Genomic DNA, 16,684 nt, shown 5'->3' with positions numbered 1-16,684 from the left:
AAATCCTTCGAGGGAAAAATAGCTTACAGATCGATCACTTCACAAACGAAAAGTCAGTGAGCTGCCATTTCTCTTGCGAAGGCCCCCCCTCACTCCTGCCCCCCGGTTCTCACTCCGCTCTGAGTTCCCTGAGGTCCCCGCGGAAGCACAGCTTCCCTGCTGCCTGTGGTTCCGTGTACGCAGGCAGTTTCCTGAGAGGATCCCGCGCTCTTTGTGGACAAGACCCTTCAGATTTCTTCTGCATTTTTCTCAGTGCCCATTGGCGCCCACCCAGCCGAGGCCTGGGCCAGGAATATTCCTTTGATAACCAAACAAGTGCTCTTGGCTCAGCCAGCCAGGTATGCAGAAGTACCCCTGGAGATCGATAGGAGGGAAAACTATTTCCTTTCACATCCCCTAGGCCCACCGTCATTGTTTAAGTAATAGTTGTTGAATGACTAAGTGAAGGTCTTTGAGGAAGCTGGTGGTGAGTGAGAGACACCGGCGCGAGGCCGGGCAGCCTGGTTCACAAAGGCCACTTCCCCCCTGAGAAAGATACGCTCTTTCCAGTGTTCTGGGCCCCCAGAGGACTGGTTACGCCCCAGTTCCCCTCAGGGAGCTGATACTGGGGATAGGAGTCTGCAGGGTTAATAAGCCACCAGCCTGATTCCAAGCCTGGTTTTCTCAGCAACACTGGTGGAGCGTAAAGAGCAGCCTGGAAGTTTCTGCCCTCCTGAGAAGACGACACGTTCCCCCCATAAGTCTGATGCCCTCAAAGGTGGGCAGGAAGCAGGCTGCTCCAACCAGCTCCACTGCCTGGTGTGAGCTCCGATGCATCACTTCCTCGTCACGGCTGTGAGCTGAGCAGAACAGCCGTCCTGTCCGCATGAACCCCCCGCACACGACACCTAAGGCCAGACGGCAGAAACACCCAATGAAGAGCTTTTTACATGAAACCTAAAATCTCCCCTTCACTGTGAAAACACATTCCTGAAGCCCAGGGGAGATGAAAACACAGAGCAGCGTGACTAACTCAAATTTCAAACACGATGCTCACCAAAGGCACACTCTTCAGTAGTCCTGAGCCCCGTCATGTCTGCACGGATTCGAACTCCCCGCCCGCAGTTCTCTCCACCCGAGAGGCGAGGATGGGCCGCGTATCAGCAGCTGAGGCTTCGGAGACATCGGGTGTCCCAGCCCCACCTTTTCCTCACTGCAGTCTCCTGGACAAGCCACTTAACCTCTCAGGGACCTTGATTTTTCTCACCTGCAAAATGGGAGCAATACAGCCAACCGGCTTGGAAGGAGAGACGGCAGTGATAACACAACCGCAGTATAAGGAGGAGAGGTGATGGGTGCCAAGAAAGAAATGCAAGTAAGTGATGCGCTTTCCCAAGGGACTGTGAGCCTGTGAAGTCCGGGCCCCTGACTGTCCTGTCCATTTCTGTCCCCCCAGAGCCTGATCCAGTGCCCGGGTGGAAGGAACTCCGGCCGATTTCACTGGCTACGGTAACAGACAACACAGGTTGTAACTGACCCCGGGCAGGGCCCATGCTGAGTGTTTCATGGGCACCACCTCACTTAATCCACACAACCAGTTCACCTCACAGACAACCCGAAAGAAGCTTTGTAATCCGTCCAACGTGGTGGCACATGGCTGTGAACTCCGACTTCAAAATGTGAACGACAAATCCGCAGGGGGGCCGAGAGGGGCACGGGGAAGAAAGAGCGGGGGGCTTGGGGATGACTCCAGGGAGACCGCGGTGCTTGCCCTGGACCAGCAGACGGGCGGAGGGTATTTTAGGAGAAGCACAAGCCAACTTTCCAGAGCTAGAAGGCACCGCCTGTCTGGTGCGGGCTCACTCCGCCCTGTGGCCGCCCCCAGCGTCACGGAGGCTGTGGTCCCCATGCGGTCGTGACCTCCAGACCCGGGGCGGGGCAGCCTCGGCCCCGGCCCCACTGATGCAGGAGCCCTCCCTCGACTAGGCTGCCCTTTGTCATCAGAAGCCAGCTTCGTCTCTACTTCGGAGCCCAGCGGTGTGGAACCGTGCACAGGGCTGCGCTCAGGGCCGGGATGGCAGGTTAAAGACTCAGTTTCCTGGCCTCTCCGCTTTGCGTCACCCTCCTTGATGACATTTCAGCATGGAGAGGGTTTCTGTTCTGGTTTCTTTTTTTTTTTTTCCCACCGTCTTTAAATTAAATAGACAGTAGGTGTTTTGTGTTTAATTTCCTTAAGAAAAAAGTATACTGTGGGGTGAAATGATAAAAAAAATGCAGTGGGGAGTCGTGGAATTTTATAAAAACCATATTGTGTGCTCAAGGGACTGGGGTTACCTTTTTGGAGCCTTTCCATTCTCGCGGGAAAACTCACAATGTAGTCTTAGGAGTTCTGTTTGTTGCTGTGTTTCCTGGCCTTCGTGCCCCCTCTCCTTGCGGCGTGTGCCTTCCCTCCCGGGTCGCTTGTCCCTCTCCGTGCTTTCGGAGGTGTGCTGCTGACACAACAGCCCGGAGCCAGCAGGCTTGGAGCCACCTCCATCACGTCATTACCTTCACAGGGTGTATTTATAGCCGCCGAGGTGCCAAAGCCGGGGGCGGAGGAGGGTGGAGGGCCTGCCTGCCTGCAGGTCGGGCTCCGCAAGCACCCCTGCCCAGCCCTGCCCCGGCTGGGAGGCCACTGTTGCTGGGAGCAGAAGGGTGACCCAGGGGAGGAGGCCTCCCCAGCCCCAGTGAGAACCCCCTCACTTTTCTCTGACTTATCTATCCATCATGGAAGCCCTGCATGTGATTTTGTTTGAAGAAAATCTTCTTCATTTACCCAAGAACTGTGTCCCTGATCTGTTGAAACTCTCCTCTCCTAACAGGTGAACCATCGCAGGGCCCCGTGAGACGTCGCTGAGTTGGCTCCCTCCCCCCCGCCCTGACCCCCACCCCAGTCTCCTCCTCTGCCTCCCACCTTTGAAACCCTCCAGGCCCTATTCCTCACTGACAGCTCTGGGCGGCCCCCTGCCCTGGTCCCCCATGGGATGGCTCTGCTTTTTGGAGACACCACCCACGCTCCCCAGCCACTGGAGTGATGGTCGGACGACACAGCTCTTTGGTCCTGTCCCTGAACTGGGTGAAGCTCATCTGTGGCTCAGTCACCTCCTAGAAGGTCAGGACCAAACACATTCACACAGACCCAAGGACCTGCAGGCTCCGACCTCACCTGCCCAGCCAGTGGCTCCCTGCCTCCCCATCACGCCCCACGTGGCAGCCACACGGACCCTTTCTGACTCAGTGATTGGTAACTATTTATTGAGCAACTATTATGCTGTGCCTGGCATGTGGTCCATGCTGAATGAGAAATGCAAGACCGCCGCCCCCGCGGAGCTGGCATCCCGCAGGAGGAAAGGGCGTGAACACACACACGTAACTACGGTCGGTCGGCGGGCATTTCACAGAAAGCGAGGCGGGGAGAAGTTAGGGCTATTTTGTCCAGGGTGTGCCAGTCGGACTCTTGGGGCAGGTAACCTGTGGGCAGAGACCTGATCAGTGAGCAGCTGGGACAGGACCAGAGGAGGCAGCATTCTGGGGGCCGAGAAGCAGGAGATGAGGCCACGGAAGCAGGAGGGATGGGGTCAGAGCCGGGGTGGACAGAGGTAGGATTCTGTCTGGTTGTAAAGGGAGACTGTGGGAGCCTTGGAAGCAAGTGGAGGGTAGGATCTAATTACCATTTTATAAAGACGGTCGTTGCTGTGTGGAGCCCACTCACGACCCCAGGCCCGTGCACCGAGGGGGGGGAACGACCACTTCCCGGGGAGGAGACACAGGGAGGGCCCTTCACGGCGCCGCCGCCTCCTCACGCCTGCCCACCAAGCATTTCCCAGGAGGGGAGTGTGGGCTCAGGAAGGAACAGGAAGCGGGGACCAGGGGATGACCTTTCCTGAAGTTCTGCTGGGAGGAGACCCCGGCGGTCAGCAGTCAGTAACACAGTCACAGGGGGTCCGTGCACTTACTTGCTGGTTGGAGGAGGTGCTGGTGACGGAGGATTTCTTAGTGTAGGTGCGGGCAGGCCCTCAGGGAGTGTGAGGAGTGGGGTGGGAGGCCTGGCCTGTGCCCTGCTTCTGATTCTGAAGACAGTGAAGGTTTGAGGTAAGACAAACCCCAGACTCCTCTTGTTGGAACCGGGCGTCAGAGACAAAGCATGGGCTTCCTGGGGCTCTGTTTCCAAGCCTGGTCCAGAGTTAGCAGTGCTCTCAGGCCGCGCTCTCCTCTCGCCAAGGCCGTGGCCCCACAGAGCACCAGACCTCAAGTTTGAAACCAGCTGTCTTCCCAGGGAGCCCTGCAGGCCGCCTGCTTCCAGACCGCCCAGCCCAGCCCAGCCGAAAGCCACAGATCGGCGCCCCCTGCTCTCCAGACGTCCCCTGGGAGGTCAACACGCCGGCAGGCCAGGCAGGGCTGGCATCCCCGCCCGCTGGGCTCGTCTTTGCCAGCCCAGCCCAGCCCAGCAGCCCGTGTACCCGCCTCAGGGCGCATTTTAACTCCTGCCTCCCCGGCTCCATCCGTTACAGTCCAGCTCCAGCGCGTCTGCACTTTCCTGAAGCCTTTGTGCCAAAATAAAATCGGTCAAATAAAACACAGTCACGCGGCATCAGGCCACAGGCTGTTTGTTGCAGCCTAACCCGATCTGACAGCTCGGGAAGGAGACCAGCAGAGCGGCTCGGGGCCCAGGAGCGGAAGTGGCCGCCACGGCACCCCCAGCTCCGATGCGCACGCTGGCTGGGCCGCGGGGCTCTGCTCCGCCTCCTCCGGGTACCTCGTCCCACCTGGGTCTCCCTGGCCCTGGCTGAGGCAGTGAGCCGGCCTGTCTGGGCTGGCCGCACCTTTCCCTTCCCCTGGGAGGTCCACGAACACGCAGATGCACCCCACCTACCCATCGGGTCCCCACTTAGATGTTCCTGGCTGCCCTCCCCGAAGTGCCCCCGGCCTTAGATACTCTGTTACACGGTTTTCAAAAAACCTACATCCCTGCTTTAAAGCACAAGGCTAAGGTCACTCATCCTTGCTTCCTGTGCAAATCAAGCTGCTTTCGATCGTCCAAAAAGTCTGCTGCCACCCCTTTCTGGGCGTCTCTTGACTTTGTGGTTAGATCTTCATGGAGAGCCAGAGTCTCTCAACCCATGTAGGGGGGCAGAGAAGGAGAGGAAGCTGCTGTGAGCCAGGAGACATGGATTAGGAGCGAGAAGCCCCGGGCTGTGGGCCCAGGGGAGTCCTCACCACCCAGTCTTCTGACGCTCAGTTCTTGATCTGCAGAATGAGGACGATGCCAAGTCAAACCTGATTTTCAACCCCCGCTCGGCCACTGCCGAGATGTTACAGACACTGAAAACAAACTTAGGGTTACCAGAGGGGAAGGTGGGTGAGAAGGGATAAACTGGGAGTTCAAGATTTGCAGATACTAACTACTACATATAAAATAGATAAACAGCAAGGTCCTACTGTACAGCATGGGGAACTACATTGAATATCTTGTAGTAACCTATAGAGAAAAAGAATATGAAAAGAAATATATGTATGTGTCTATATGACTGAAACATTATGCTGTCCACCAGAAATTGACACAATACTGTAAACTGACTACATTTAAATTAAAAAAAAATTTTTTTAAAAGATGCTACATGTTGAATGCTTAGGGCCGCGCCTGCCTCAGTGAGCCCTGGGGCGCCTGGCCCCACGAGCGAGGTGGAAGGCGTGCTCCCCTCCCCACTGCCGGCGCCACTCTCCCTGGGCACTCTCTGCTCACTTCTTTTTGGCATCCTTTGCTGACTCTGCTTCCTCCTCCCAAACACTGCATTTCAGAGGTCCTAGGGGTTTGTCCCAGAGCCGCATCCCTTCCCTCTCCCTCGGGAAGCCCAGCCCTCCTTCCTATATGAGTCTCCAGCCCACACCGCTCATGAGACATCAGAAGGTCCTGAACATACAGATGCCTCCTTGAGACGCCGTTTGAATTTCTCAAACACAGAACTTATGACTCTCCCTGCCCAGAGCAGTTCCTCCTGGCCGTGTATTCCATTTCAACCAATAATAACACTCACAGCCTGATGGCTGAAGCTAGAAACTTAGTAGATATTCTCAAGCCCACTCTCTCTGTATCTTTCCTACTGTCCTAATCCATGACTGAACCCCACAGTTCTATACCTCAATTCAACTTGAATCTAGACTCGTTCCCAGGCCCCCACCACCACCCTCCCATCCATCCCCACCTCTTACTCCGACCACCGCGGTAGCTTCCAGCTTCTGGTCCTGCTCCCACCCAGCCCAGCTTCCAAACCAGTGTGGTCTTCCTGCCTGGAAAGTCAGACCGTGTCTGCCTCAGCCGCTTCAATCCCCCCTAATAATGCCCTCGTTATACAGAGAATTGTTTTTAAACTGCTCTCAGGACTTGATGCTCTGTATCATCTGGCCTTTGCTTTGTTCTTCAGTTTCATCCCAAGCCACTCTCCTCACCACTGGTCATGCCCAGTCTCCACTGGTCCTCCCTCCCACTTGAGGTCACAACTCAAGCCTGATACCATCACGCACTGTCTCAGCCGGTGCATTATTTTGCCTCGTTTACAAGCGTGCCCGTCTCTCCCACATCCCTTGAGACACACTGTCATATGCCCAGGCCTCCACAGCATACGATACGCTGACACTTCAGGGATAGTGCATTGTTAACAGAGTGATTTCTTATTGTGTTTCTGTAAAGTCTTTTAAAAGAGGGGGAGAAAAAAGGTGAATGTCCTTCCACAACAGCATCCACATTTTACTGCAATGAGAAAAAGCTGGGAAGTTGATATCTGAGTGTTCCCAACATCAACATTACCCTCGGTTCTCATCCACACCCTTGGCCTCCGAGGCCACACCAAGACAAGCCAGCCTGCCCCGCGGAGCCCATTCATTAGAGAAGGGAAGTGTTTATGTGGCCTTGGCGTGGGGATGATCTAATGATTGCCTTTCCTCCCAGGAGGTCTCACCCTGTCTCAGGAAGACGTCAGGGGTCAGCCCCGGGCCAGACTCTGGGCTGATGAGTCAGTCTGGGGGAAAGCCAATCACAGGATGAGGGCTGGCTCCAGGGGACCGAAGAAAGGAAATGGCACCCTTCCCTTGGAGGGCTGAGGTTGAATCTGACCTCGGGCTGATGCCATGGAAAACCACCTGGCCTGGCCGGCCAGGGATCCAGGAAGGGGAACAGGGCCCCCAGGGAGGAAGACCGGGGCTTTTGCAGGGGATCTTCACTGCCAGGTCTCTGAGGAGCTTAGGTGAGGCAGGTGTCAGGGGTACCGACCCTTCTTATTTTTTTCCATTTGTAGGTCTCGTTCCAGTAAAAGCAGGCAGAAGTGGTGGGAAAGTGTACTTTGGAGAAGGCAGTAGAGGAGTGAGGTCAACAAGCTGTGCTTCTTCTCCAAGCAGCCCATCTGCTGGGGCATCCTTGAGGACCACTGACTCACACGATGACAAAGCCGCAACTGCCTCATTCTAGTGCCTCTTCTCCCACTTGTGTCATCTCATCACCACCTCCACCATCACTACCGCTAGCGACCCTTTAATGCCACTGAATTATTTGGCAAGTACCATTCATGCTTACTTTTCATTTAATGTATCTTTAATAAGGAAAAAAAACTAAGGTTCGTTGATCAGGCCAGCTGGCCGAGGTCAGTATCTTGTACGTGGCTGAGCTGGAATTCTCTCCCAGGTGTGTCCAGCACCACGGCTGTGCTCCCCACAACTGTACCAGGTGGAGGACTCCCTTCAGGGCAGGAAAGAGGAGTCAGATTCACAAACAAACCGTAAAGCAAAGGCCATTCCTTCCCGCCATCTCGCCCATCCCCAGCCACCGTTCTCCTTCTGCTCAACTCATCGGGTCAGTGACTCCATGGGACACTCTTTAGAATAACTGATTATCCTCCTGGCCCCTGGGGCCATCACTCCCTGGCGCATTTCTACCAAGCAAGAGGCGGCCACCCTGTTTCTTCGAGTCGACATTGTTAGGCATTCTTGCCTTCTCAGCAGGTCACTCTGACCTCCGCTTGAAATTTTCAGGGAAGGACCATTCCTTGCACAAACGCTTCCACCACCTAGCACAGCAGGAGACAAGAGCTAAATCTTAATGCGTAAGGAGCGAACCAAGTGCAGGGGCCTCTGCCTGCCTCAGGGAGAGACACGGTCTGCGGAAGATGTCTGAGTCTTGTCTCTGCCCATGCCAGCAACCAGGAGAGGACCAGCCAGGTAGCATCTCCTGTCGCTGGCTTGGAAATTTTTCCGGTGGGCTCCCATCGGGCACAAATGTCTTGGAATGAGCCTGGTCCCAGTTCAAGAACCGAATGGCAGGAAAAGGGAGCATAAACCTTGCCTGGGGTGGGGACTCCTTGACAGTTTTCTTTTTCCACTATGGTTACAAGAGAGAGGATGTGAAAGGAAAGCCCTGTCTTATTTTATGAGCCATAATCATCCTAGTCCTCTTTCTGGAACACACCAGCCACTGCAGAACTTTTCTGCTATTTAAGCTCCGATTTGCTGACCGGAGGAGGTGTCTGTGGGTGTAGGTCTCGCTCCCTCTGTCGGGCAGGCACCAGGTCAGGGGGACCCTCCCTGGAGTAGGCAGACAAGGTTCGTCTGTTGCTTCAGGACTGAGATACAACTACATTATCTGCATTGGAGTAAAATACATGGGAAATTAAACCTCACTTCATGCTATGAAGTCCATTCACGGCATTTGCATTTTGAAACATTAACACAGACAAAGTGCATCCTGGGAAGCCCCACTCTTAACTTCTAAGAGGTTGACCTTAGACTACTGATGACAATCATTGCAGCTAACTTTTAAGGAGAACGCACCCTGTCCTAAGCGTGTTACACCATCACCTCACTTGCTCCTCTTGACACTCCTCTGAGGTAAACAGACATAGTCTCCTGTTTTGTAGATAAAAGTGACACAGAGAGGTTCAGAAACTTTTCTAAGTTCACACAGAGTATACGTCGGAACACAGATGTGAACTCAAGGCGGCTGGACTCCAGGGCTCATGCTATTAACTTCCATGTAAAGTTCCCTGCAGATCAAACAAAAGAAACTGAGCCCCCTTGGAATTGCTGCTCCCACATCCTCCAGCCCTCAGGGTGCTCGAGTCACACATGGGGTTGACGCTAGGAATTAACAGCACCTCAGTTACTGGGGCCAACGTCCCAAAGCGGCAGAGGCACGCTGCTGCGATTCCAAATACACGTGGGAACGGCCTTCGCCTCTTGCAGCTCAAGAGCTGGACTGACAGCTAATTAACAAGCCTGGGTGATTAACAAGAAAGCGCAGTGAGGCCCAGTGGACTGATCACACAAACCCAAGTTGGGAACACCAAGTCCTGATCGCCTTGGTGGAATCTCTTGCCTTCAGTTAGACAGGACAGCTGAGCCGGGAGGAGGAGGATCAGAGGAGGATCAGAGGATCAGTGGAAATGCAGACCTGGGCGGTCTGTTGTCAGAGCCCAGGGCCAGGCAGCAAGAGAGCTCCTCTAGGAAGAAAGAAATCGAGTGACCCACACAATCTAGGAGAATGGACAAGGGCCAGGGAGAGGCAGATCCAATTTTTTGATGCCCCAAACCACAGACGCTTTCTAAGAAACAGCCGAGGACAGGTTAGCCATTCCAGAATAAATGAAGTCAGGTGAAACTGGTTTTATCTGCTAAAACACCAATCTGATCATTCTTTTTTCTCCTCTTTTCTTTACTCTTCTTTACATTTGGACCAAGAAATCAGTGACTTTATTATTCTGCTTATGAAACTAAATGCATACAACTTCAAAAAGGTCCATGTTCCCCTGTAGCATCTTTATTATTTTTAAGTCAACTTTAATCCAAATTCAACGGGAAGCACACTTTCATGCACTTGGACAGTGCATCCCTCTAAGAGCTCTATTGTTTGTTCTAATGGTGAGCACGTCTACGCTCTGCTTCTGGTAATGACACTGGAGAGCTCACTGAGACACACATGGACACACACACACATAACCTTGATGGGTGCTACAGATAATATATATTCTACTGTGATCATTGGGTCCTGCTTTCCACAGGGGGAAAGAGGACACATTGCACTGGAGGAAGTGGCCAAGGTGGTTAAGATGGTCCTCTCTGTCACCAGACCATAAGGAAATTCCATCAGTTGGGCCCATGTTCCGTCGAACCACTGGGCATTTTGACAGCTTCGGAATAGGAGTAAATAGAACTTCATATAAAATGGTGTCCGCTGGCCAGCCTTCAAGAACTTAAACTTTAGTGTTTGATGTTTCATCACCTTCATAAGTTAATTATTAATTTTTATGTATTAATTTTGATTAATTTTAGTTTATTATTTTAACAATTATCTTAATTTAATTTTATTTATTTAATTGTTAAAAGAATATTTTAAATAATTATTTATTTAATAATTTGCCAAATAATTGAATAATAAATTCGCATTTATTAATATTGATATTTCTCCCCATAACTCCAATCTGGAGGGTAACGGGAGAACTTCCTGTTGGTGGCAGGTCTAGTCAGTTACTTTCATCTCTACAAGGAGGTTTCAGAGCTTCCAAGACTTTGTCTGAAAGGAAACTTGCAAGCAGGCAAAGGTGTGAGAAAAGGAACCTTTCCAGGGATTTAGACACATATTAGAACCGGCGTTGGTTTACTGAGCAAACCAGTGACTCTTTTTCTCTGCTGGTTTTGCGTGTGTATTTTTTCTACACTAACCGTTAATGCTGGCTTAGATTATCCTACTTCCCGAATCTTCCCAATTCAGTTTTTTCCTGCCGCTCCTTCCGCAGTCAGCTTTCCCTGAAGCAGCAGTGTGACTTCAAAATAAACACAATCCTTTTAACAAGGTTCCATCTTGACTCTCTCCAGGACCACCATATGTCAGAGAGGCCAGTGTCAACTTCCACAGGGAAAAGGGTGTCTGGAAAAGGTTATCTCCCAGCCAGCTGCTTTGCTTGGCATGACTAGAGTCACTGCAAAGGGCCCAACAGTATCCTCTTTCATATCAGGACACAGGGCCACCTGCATGTCCAAGTGAAAGCAAGACAAGGAGGATGTGCTGTGCAACAAAGTGGCCGCCATTGAGACGATCCGTTCTCCAAAGCCCCATAGACACGTGCCTGAGTCACAAGAGAGCAGGCAGCTGGGGTCAACCGGAGAGGACTGTTTCACTCCAATCTCTGTAAATCACTGGATGCCCAGGAGAATTGCCTTTCTGTTCATGTAATGAAATGGAACAGAAGTATGGAGGAAAGGAATTCCTCCCACTTCGAAGGAGATCAGAGCAGCACATCAGGGAGTTCCTAGAACAGAGCAGAGCTGTGTCCTTCACTGGGGCAGGTTGTGCTTTCAAAGCAGCCAAAGCTCTGGGTGATGGGTCATGAGAAGAGGGAAATGATGGAGGCCTTCAGGTTTCTGAGAACATGGGAGAGAACGTTATCCCACAAAGCAGGGGGAGAGTTGTAGATACTTTAGAGTAAACGAAAGGTCCCATGATGGACGATGAGGGGAGGAAAAGGGCAGAGGTAATGTTTGCTTTGCTTTGTAATCCCAGCTTTATATCCTATGGACATGTACAACTTGGCATAAAAATCATTCTGCATGGCTTCTAAGAACTGAAGGCTTGAAGGTCATTCCCCCTCTACCTTAGCAAGAGGCTGTTGTCCAGGTGAGACCCTCCATGGCTCTGTTATAATCCAGTCTCCTCCAGACCAGAGGGAGACTCTAACTGGCTACCTTTGTGCCGTCACAGTAGAATCTCTCTCCGCTGTACTTTTTATCCTGTCATGAAGCACTGGTTCAGCACAGGTCACAGAATCATAAACCATTAGAGCTGGAAGATACCCAAGAGATCCTCTGGCTCAATGATTTCTAAACTGTTTTTCATAAAAATTTTTTTCAAATGAAATTTTACTTAGACTTGAAAATATAAGATAAATACAGTGGCTATAATTCAGTATGGCAGTTTGATCATAACGTTCTACTATTCTTGCCTAATAAATAGAGATGAATTTAATTAAGGTAAAAAAAATCATCAGTTTACAGTCACTAATGAAACAGTGGACCTAGGCAATAATCATAAATGGATGCTGAAAACATAGGATGGGAGGTTGATGGGGAGCTTTTTAACAGATCAGGTTGACACCAACTGAGCCCACTGGTCACCTGTAGCCTTGGTAAAGTGGGTTCATCAGGGGAGGGTATATAGTCAAGTGGTAGAGTGCATGCTTAGCATGCAGGAGGTAGGAGGAGGGAGATTTAATACCCATTGAGATTTGGAGGTCATTTGTTACCAGGCAAAGCTGATAAACGTAATACAACACACACACAGAGTAACTTGTTACAGAATAAAAGAAATGTAATAGATGGCCATTGAAGACACACTGTGGACCATGACTGGATCTCAGGTCAAACAATTCAAACTTTTGGGGTAACTGAAACAATCTGGATAATGTTTGTGTACTATGTGGTATTAGGGAGTTATTGTTAATTTTGTCAGGGGTGAGAATGCTCATATATGCATCTATTTCTCAGTTAGAGGTGTTTATGGGTCAAATAGCATGATGCCTGGATTTCCTTTTGAATATTCCAAGAAAAAACAGTAAGGAAAGGATGCAATGTTCACAACATATTTGATAACTGTGGAAGCTGGGTAATGAGCACACAGAGGTTAATTATACTATTGTCTCTAGTTTTATATGTTTTAAATTTTTCCTTACAATTTTTAAATCATAGCAAATAAATTGAAGAACATTAAGAAGCCATAACAGACAAGACATGATTGAGAGTCACTTGTAGACAAGAAAATTCCAAAATTTCTGGAAGATGGTAGCATTTGGAAGAGTGAGATTTAGAAAGTAAGGTTGGGAAGGTGGCACTGTCAAGCGTGTGTGTGTGTGTGTGTGTGTGTGTGTTGGGGGAGTGGCAGGCAAGGATATCCTTAAAAAGAGTGTGAAACAATGGGTCTAAGTGGAAGTCTGTATAAGCAACAGTGACTTTATGACATTCACCCATCCACACACCTACAAATAGAGTCATGCCCAACACAGTGCGTGTCTTGCAGGCGAAAAATAGCAGGCTTCCAAAACAATACAAGTCTTCTCTGGGGAAGACCAGGACCGCTCATGTGGACACTGATGCCCAAGAGCAAAGCATTGTGAAATCTGGCATTTTAATGTCCTGGGCCGCTCTCCACATGTTCCCCTAAAATGGAGTCTTAGCAGACAGTCACCCCTGCCCAGAGGATGAGCAGCCAGGTCACCACGCACCCACTCGTAACCGTGAGCAGACTATTAAGGGTCACCCTACAGCCAGAGGGAACTTGTAGCACGACAGAGGTCAACACAGAAGAAAAATGACACCAGAGAAAACAGAAATAATTAGGAAAAAGAGGATCATTGTTTTTAAAGGAAAACCTTTTTTTTTGGTGGGGGAGGTAATTAGGTTTATTTATTTACTTATTTATTTAATGGAGGTACTGGGGACTGAACCCAGGACATTGTCCATGCTAAGCATGCGCTCTACCACTGAGCTGTACCCTCCCCTCGACAAAAGGAAAAAAATTTTTATTAACATTCTCAGAGAGATTTGAAATGAGGTGGCAACCAGAAAGCCAAAATAGGTTTCCATGAAAAAGGAAAACTCAGAGATAAAGAAAGTACTGTTAGAAATTAAAATTCAATCCCAACCCTCACTCCGTCCCACGCAAACAAAGAAGAAAAGGTAAAAGAAGATAATGTGGGCCCTATAAGAGAAAGAAAGAGAAACAGGTTACTTTCCATCCCTCGAAAGGTGAAGGAAGTATGAGGAACACACAGAAGAGAAATAAAACTAAGTGCATAAGAGGAGGGAGGAAGAGCCATTTATTGGAGAGAACAATGGACACCAGCAGTTTGTTTAGGTCTTTGGTGTTTCCATCATGTCTGGTTTTGTCACCTTTTCAGAATATATAGCACACACACGTGCAGAAACAATTCAACGTGATGAGCATACTGTAGAAATGTAAAACCAACGGCGATTCAGCATCATGAGAAGTAAATCCTCGAGTATCTAATAACTCAGCCAGGCTTTTATTTCCAGAACCGAAAATCTCAAAGTCTAGTCTCTATATTAATTGTCAGCACTTGGTGTAGAAAGGTTAAGGTTCCCCAAAATAAAAAGTCTAAATTCCTCTCACAGTGAAGTCAGTTCCCTTGAGAAACTCTTGTCATCTAAGTTTTGAAAGTTTGTAGTTTTCGAATGAGAGTTATGTTTGAAATTTTTGTAAAGAGGCAGAGTTTACAGATTGAGAAAAACTTCACTCACAGCACCCACCCCGCAACTCACCGAGTCCACATTAGTATCTATAGCACATTACTGGAAATCTGCAAAATATGTCAACAGTATTCTCACACAGGCTGTCTCAAAATGCTTATCAAAGTGCTTAGAGCCCATTTGGTAATGTTTGGAGAGGAAACATCCAATGATGAACCTTGAAATCACATGTGATTTCCAGTCAACACACACAGACCCAGACACACATTTGGGTACAACATGAAAGATATGTTCAGGAAGCTCTCGCTAAATTGTTCATTACATTTCATCTAAAGATCACATCAAGTTTGGATGACGGGCCGTAACTCAAGAGAAACTTTGTTCATCTGAGAACATCCTTTGGCCAAAGGAGGCTTCCAGCTGGTTAACGTGATCGATACACAAAAGGAAGGTATGCCTTGAAAAAAATCACAAGTGAACCTCAACTTTAAATGTTTTTGAACTTCATCCAGGATCTTAAGTGAAAAAAGGGGGGTGGGGGTGGGAATCCATATATATATATATATACTGAAGAAGAGAAAGGCTTTTATGAATTCTAGGGGAGGATACTGTCCAACAAAAGGAAAGGCTGACCCCGGGGAAATTAGAACTCGGACCACGTGGAATCCTGGAATGGCTCCAGGCTGCACCGGCCCCTCCAGGAGCGTCTGTGCACAGTGGGAACCGTGGTCCTGAGCAGTATTTGTCAAGTGTGGCAGCCCTGGGAGGGACATCCGCTCGCAAATTCATTCAACACAATGACTCACTAACCCAACCCAAAGGGCTTTATCTTTCCAGCATCCCAGCTCCACCTTCCATGAGGCTGAGACAATCCATGTGGAGCTTGGAGCGGGACCTCTGATTTACGATGGTGAAATTTTGCTTCCTTCTCAAATACAGCCCCGGCCTGAGAGGAGGAAGGAAGCCAAATGAAATACTTTCTGTGCGTAGACGTCTAAGTCATGGGTGGCATCAGTTCCTTGGTTATGTCTTCAACTTGGTACAGACACATAATCCCTTTTCCTTTACTGTGTTAAAAAAAGACTTCCTAGAAATTCAAACATGCCCAGCCTGTACATTTTTTTCTTGTTTTTTCCCCCCAAGGAATAAATTGACAGACAGCTTGACTCTAGCATAATGTTTAAGAGAGTGGGTTCCTGAGTACAAACGACATCTCCAAGCATAAGTGCTCCATGAATTTAGGAAATGTGCGTAAGCCGTCTAATTCTCAGTGTCCTCCGCTGAGACATGGGGATAAAGGTGGTGACAATCTTACAGAGTTACCAAGAGGATTCATCGAGATAATCGCCGTAAAGTTAAGATATTCCCCTGCCCAGAGGTACTGTGGCTGCAAACAACAGAAATAGTAACTCAAACTGGCTAAAACAATCAGTAAATGTGTGTCTCGTACAGGCTGGAATCCAGGAGAGCAGGCTTCCAGCACAAAATGATTGACAACTTGATGGACTGTCAAAAACCTAGGTTCTCTCCCCCTGCCGTATGCTGTTCTTGGCATTGATTCATCCCAAAGCTGCTTCCTCTCCTGGTCACATTTTGGCTCCCTATGACAACCAGGACTACATTATTTCTCGTGCATATTCAGTAAGAAAGGGCAAGGTAAACTTTCCAGAAGCTTCCAGTCGACTGTTCTCATCCCATTGGCTAGAACTGGGTCACAAGCCCATTCTAAAATTATCACTGCAAGTAGAATAGAGTCAGCATGACTGGAATAAACTCGTCTTTGGAGGAGAAATGGATGTAGGAAAGGATCATTTAACTACCCAGTAAAGGTTTCCTCTCATTAGCACTTACTGTCCACGTTAATGCTGCCCTCACAGTCTTACAGGAAGTTTCTCCAAGATGCAACTGGATATTGCTTCAAAGGTCATGAAATGGTAAACTGATTTTATTTTTGCATCATTTTGGTTTTACTTCCAGGAGCTATCTAGTCTAAGGTGATGCTTGAGAAAGATTCTGGGGCTCCACCAATGCTGGGGAGGGGAAGGTAACAACTGTCAGTTCCAGGAATTGGCCACAGGACACGGCTTCACCAATGCCACGGGTGGACATGAACAGCTGGACATTTCCATCCGTGCTCTTTCTTTCTGCCACTTTTTAACCTTTAAGCCACAGAGAATGACCTCCAGCATGTCTTCAAGCTTTTTTGACTAGAGCCAGCACTGCGTCTTCACCACTGAAGAAGGAGTCTGATAGAGTAGCCGAGAGATTTCTGAGAGAGACCTTTCTCAATAGATCAATTCAACCAGTGTTTACTGAGCACTAACTCATCATCCTAATCTGAGCCAGGGGCTTAGCAGAACACAAAAGAAAGGCAAGACACAAACTCCGTCCTTAAGGAATGCCCGATCTATCTTGGACAGTACAG

Source organism: Vicugna pacos, chromosome 7, assembly GCF_048564905.1.
Source record: "Vicugna pacos chromosome 7, VicPac4, whole genome shotgun sequence".
NCBI lineage: Eukaryota > Metazoa > Chordata > Mammalia > Artiodactyla > Camelidae > Vicugna > Vicugna pacos.
Note: the sequence above shows the minus strand (reverse complement) of the source record.